At 37.4% G+C, this 5,194-nt stretch overlaps 1 long non-coding RNA gene and 1 pseudogene across 1 annotated transcript; both read right to left on the reverse strand.

The window, feature by feature from the left end:
- Positions 1-194: 194 nt before the first annotated feature.
- Positions 195-3,455, reverse strand: LOC106298785 (annotated as a pseudogene).
- Positions 3,456-4,367: 912 nt separating this feature from the next.
- Positions 4,368-4,845, reverse strand: LOC106299285. Its single transcript, XR_001261735.1, has 2 exons — positions 4,789-4,845; positions 4,368-4,488 (listed from the first exon to the last, which is right to left on the reverse strand). It is a non-coding gene; the product is annotated as an uncharacterized LOC106299285 (long non-coding RNA).
- Between the last annotated feature and the right edge of the window lie 349 nt (positions 4,846-5,194).

Here is a 5,194-nt window from a genome sequence, read left to right on the forward strand (position 1 = left end):
AAAAAAAAAAAAAAAAAAAAAAACTCTCGCCAATGTTAAACTCTTCTAATTATATTCACAAATCCACTACTACAAGATTCCTAACTACTACTAATAAGTATTAGTATCAGTATATTCGTGTTAACACTTAACAGTTTCCTTTCTTGTTGCTTTCATGTGTATATATAGGGAAAAAGATTTTACAATATCTCTCATACTATTTTTGTTTTTTTCTTCTCTACATTAGATTACAACATAAGGGTTTCAAAATCAGCTTCATTATACTCAACGCTAATGTCAAATCTACATTATCAACCACAAGATCTCCACCATCAAAAGATTTTCTCTGTCCCTCCCTATCTTCTTCTTCTTTATTAACTTAGAAAGAACGAAAAAAGTGGTGACCAAAGTTAGATGAGGAAGGAGATAAAAACCAACTAACATGTTTCTTCTTCTTGGAATCTGTTCTCTCTCTCTCTCTCTCTTGTATGTGCAGACGTTTGGAGCTGTATTTATGCAAAACTCAGCAGAAGATGTTCTCTTATTGTTGTTTTTTTTCTAACAGAACAATCTTCTTCTCTGCATAAAACAGAACAAATTTGTGGGGTGTTAGTTCATGACATTCTTGTTCACCAGAGCCGAGTCAAGGCGAGGAAGGACTTACGTGAAGCTGGGACTCTCGTATATTTTCCAGCATTTCAGTTATTTCCATCTGCTTCATCACTGTGGCGTGTAAAGCCTGCAACCACCACTGCAAAATGTCAAACTCCATACTGCAACTATGCAGAGTTTGTGAGAAACAAAACAGCAATTTATTACCCTCTTTGTTTTCTCGAGATCAAACTCAACCGATTTGATTCTGTCTAGAGAATCCATCAGCAATCTCTCTTTCTCTACGGGGATTTCAACCGGTTTGTTCCTGATTTCCTCATACTTTTTCTCAAGTTTATGAATACGCTCCAAACAAGGGCCTATCCTGTCTTTCATTGTGGTCTCCGTTGGAGTTGGGGTGAGAGTGCACCTACTCTCATCTTCCCTTGGACTTGAGAGAGTGATGGTATATGCTTCTTTCTCGAAAGCTCAAACGGGATATAACGGAAAACTGCTGCTAGTTTCAGCAAAAACGAGAGTATCCTTTTGGCTAGGCTCTCAGGTTTTATGCTGTCAAGTGTTCCCTTTGAACTGAGATCGTGTTCGAGCATTTGATAATGGGATTGCCTTTCCTGGCCTCTTCGGTTAGTAGGTATGGCAAACTTGTCATCGCAACTATAATAGCCGTTAACATCTGACGTCCTAGCCTGCGTAGATCATATTGTTTCCCGTCAGTATTAAGAATCGAGAACGGATTGTTGACAAAAATGTACACACACAATAAAACTCACTTCCTCATAAGCTGATCACATTCTTCCAGTAGGAGCATTAGAACAAGATACAGATTCCGCTGCTGAACTCTCAGCTTGCATAGCCTAAAATTCGAAATTGGTTTGTTGTATTAACCGGAAAGAAAAGTGGTAGAACAAACAGAGATATTGGGTTGATAGCGCCATTTACCTTAGATGGATGTATACTAATGTAGGATGAAGAGTTTTGCGGGTCACTCAGCTTCCTGGTAATCTGCCTAAAGAGTGATGATTCTCCACGGTAGATGAGCTAATAGAGGCACAGGTCTAAAATGAGCTTCATATACAACTTAAGACTAATACAAGCATACTTCTACGTAAAAGTTCCCAAGCTTACCTTCATTGTTTCAGGATCATTCCAGGGTCCTTTATTAGAGCGAAGACACCCTCCGTCGCCAAAGCAAGAGCATGAACCTCCCAGGAAGTCTGGCAATTGACTACAAGCACAGAACATTTGGATAACCATCTGGTAAGTAAGTAGTGGCTACAAATGATACCAGGTGTAGTATGAATGGAAAGCAAACTACCTTGAATCAATGACTTCGTGTAATTTGGATGGGTTGTAGCACCTGCAGCAGCAGCAGAAATAAGATAAGACTACAAATGGCAATAGTTGAACAAAGAGAAAATTAACTAGGTTGAGAGCTTATACATGTATTTTTGTGATGGTTTTTGCATCAAGAAACTTCTGAGCAGCAGGCCAAAGCATCTTCTTGAAACATGTTCCAGCATTTACAATGTACATTCTGTGCAGCGTCTGCAAAAATAAGATGTAACTTGCAACAATCCGGTATGTATTCAAAGATGGTATAAGATGTAAATTGAGAAACTCAAGTACCTCAGGGTAGTAGCTATTGTCTATCTTCGCCATGGCAGCCACAAGACTTGCACCTGCTGATGTAAAATTCTTCATGCCCTGTGATTAACATGACACCGCAAAGCTAAGAATATGAAAGCACTAAAAGAGCAATACCAAAACTTTAGGAATAGTATAAATAAGTACCAGTCCTTGCACATCCAGTATTGTAGTGGAGGAATTGATACGGCGTTTTGCTGCAATCGAGCACGCAGGGAATTTCTCAAGGAGAGCTCTCTCAAACTCTTGCAAGTGGTATTTTAGATATCTGTCAATGGTGGTGATACGCATAAGCTTAGAGGGATGAGCTTTTCCAAGTCTTTCAATGTAGACATGAGGATAGTATTGCAGAACTTCTTCAAGCTCTTCGAATTCAAAATCCTAGCATCCACCCACATACACATACACATACACAGAAGTAAATAAAAACAAGAGCTTGATAATGGAACAACAAACAAGCTGGTGGTGCCAACTAAGCATCTGGATGGTTTTCTCAATGTTAAGCTTCAAAAATCTACATATATAACACACATCACATTGTAAACTCAAAAAGACTAGAGTTCTTATGTAAACAAGGACAAACAAACAAACCTGAGAAGAGTATGGTAGTCATCGTGTCTTGGAGGTAACAAGTCTCTGTGGAGAAGGTGACGGCGAAACTCAAGCACAAGGGTCTCCTCTTTCTCATCTTCAATGGAGGCTACTGGAGGAAAACGATAGTCAATTTTCCTTTTGCCTCTTTTCTTCAAGGAATGAGTGAACTTGGTTGAAGCGTTAATAGCCTTCTTCTTCAAATTGCCCATGCCCTTTCTTCTTCTTCAGAGATATCAAAGTCTGATCTTCTCTCCCTGATCGCGTCGAGAGAACCGTACTCTTCAATGCCTTGAAATAGACAAAGTCAAAAGTAAGTATCTTTAACGTCTAACATGAGACAGAAGAAACAAGAAGAAAACTTTACCAGGCATATCAGTTAAAAAAGGGAAGGAAGGAGGCTTCTAGTTGATGCAGAGGACATGCATTTGAGTTAGATGAGTATCACTCATGAGGAAAACAAACCTGGAGAAACAAACAAAAAAGGCAAGGAAGGGTTGTTGTTATTCAAGGTATGAGAAAGGAAACTAAATTAAGAATCTATCTATCTTAATAATTTGAAATCGAAGCAATGCGGAATGACTACAATACAGATCCCACCCTCGGACAAGAGAACACCACAGGGAGGGCTCCAATAAAGAAAGCTCTGAAATTTACCTTAAGATGAAACCACACCATCTTCTTTCTGCTGCTTCTTCTACTTCTTTAGTCTTTGAGTTTCGCTACTTAATTATTATTATTATATTCCCCCTTTTTGCATCTTTTTTATTTTATTTTGTTTTTAAAATAAAATGAATTCTATAGGGGGTTTGGTATTCTCATGTTGGTCCCTCCAATGGTCCCTTTTTCTGTAAACAGACAATAGGGAAGGTAAAAAGGGATATGGCAGCTTCCGTCAGTAACTTTTTCTCCTCCTTTTCTTCCCTTCTATTGAATTATCGAATTTAACAGGTTATATTTCAACATTACTTAAAACGACAATCTAATCAGATGTTTTAAAAAGGTTTGATTCACGTATCTTACACTTTGTAAAGTTACCTTAAGATTTTCTATAAGAACTAAACGTGCTTTCTCTAAAAGCAACAAAACAAAAAAAAAAAGAGTGTTTTGTTTTGATCGCAACTAAAGGTGGTAATTAATTCGAGTAAGTTGACTTTTCATACAACCAAACCACATACTGTCTTTGGACACGTGCCATGACCAGTCTACTGTGTTTAATGCATGCCTCCCATCATTTTTAGATTCTATACTAGGATTCTTGATTTCTGTAGCATTAAATAAATACAACACTCTTTTTTTTTTTTTTTTTTTTTTTTTGTCAACATTGTTTCCATTGAAACAGCCCAAATAGGCAATATTACATTGGTTTCGAATACAAGCCTGTTAAAGTTAACAAATTTAAAAGTCCAGATAGAGAATCGGTGCAAGTGCTGAGTATCCGTCCACGTGTTCGACGCTCTTCGTGCCTGAGACGGCAATCATGGGCCGCCGTGAAGCTTCTACCCCCCGTGAACATCTTCGACGTTTCTCTATCTTTATGATTTTCTCACTGGAAACGGCAAGCTCGCCGAAGTAAAGTTTCTCCGCTGGTGATGCTTTCTCTTTAAGGCTTGAATTCCGATACCAATCGAACTCCATCTTTCACTCAAACCGTTGTTTACGCTTGAGAAGATGAAACATGAAGAACAATCCAACCCAGTTTTGAAAGGACACAACAAAAAATCGCATAAAGCGAAACTTAATCCTCAAAGGAAGAAAGAAATCGCCAAAGCGAAGCAAAAGATTCAATCTATAGATTGAAATTATTTTACAACAAAAACAGAACAAATCTCATCCTCCCTCTGAAAGATTGAATTTTGGTAAGAGGGATGGGAAGAGATAAGTCTATATGGGTTCTCAATAAACATAAATTCATTATTTTCTTCTAAATAGTCCTTTTTCAAACTGGTTTTCGAATAATACCTGAGGCTGGTGCAACTCCTCTCTTATCTATCACCAATCTTCAACCGTTTATCTTTTTCTTTGATGGTTCTTTTAAAAAATTGTTTCGCCATTCCTTTAAAGTATTTACTGTTGGTTACTAATAAAATGGGTCCAACATTAAATGAGAATGGTCCCATCAGACATAACAGTACGTTATAAAAAACAGCTAACAACATTACTTCGGGGGGAAAAACCATTTACTGTTATAAAAAGAACTAGAATTTTATTGTATCGCGGAAATTTAAATAAAGGGAAAATTTATACCCGTAGAATTAATAACACTGATAGAAAGAGTGTATTAGAGAGTGATGAGAAGAGTGAATGATAATTTATAAACGATCGAATCGATCGTTTATATAGAAGTAGAATTTACTGTGCAAATAGT

Source organism: Brassica oleracea, chromosome C6 (genome assembly GCF_000695525.1).
Source record: "Brassica oleracea var. oleracea cultivar TO1000 chromosome C6, BOL, whole genome shotgun sequence".
NCBI lineage: Eukaryota > Viridiplantae > Streptophyta > Magnoliopsida > Brassicales > Brassicaceae > Brassica > Brassica oleracea.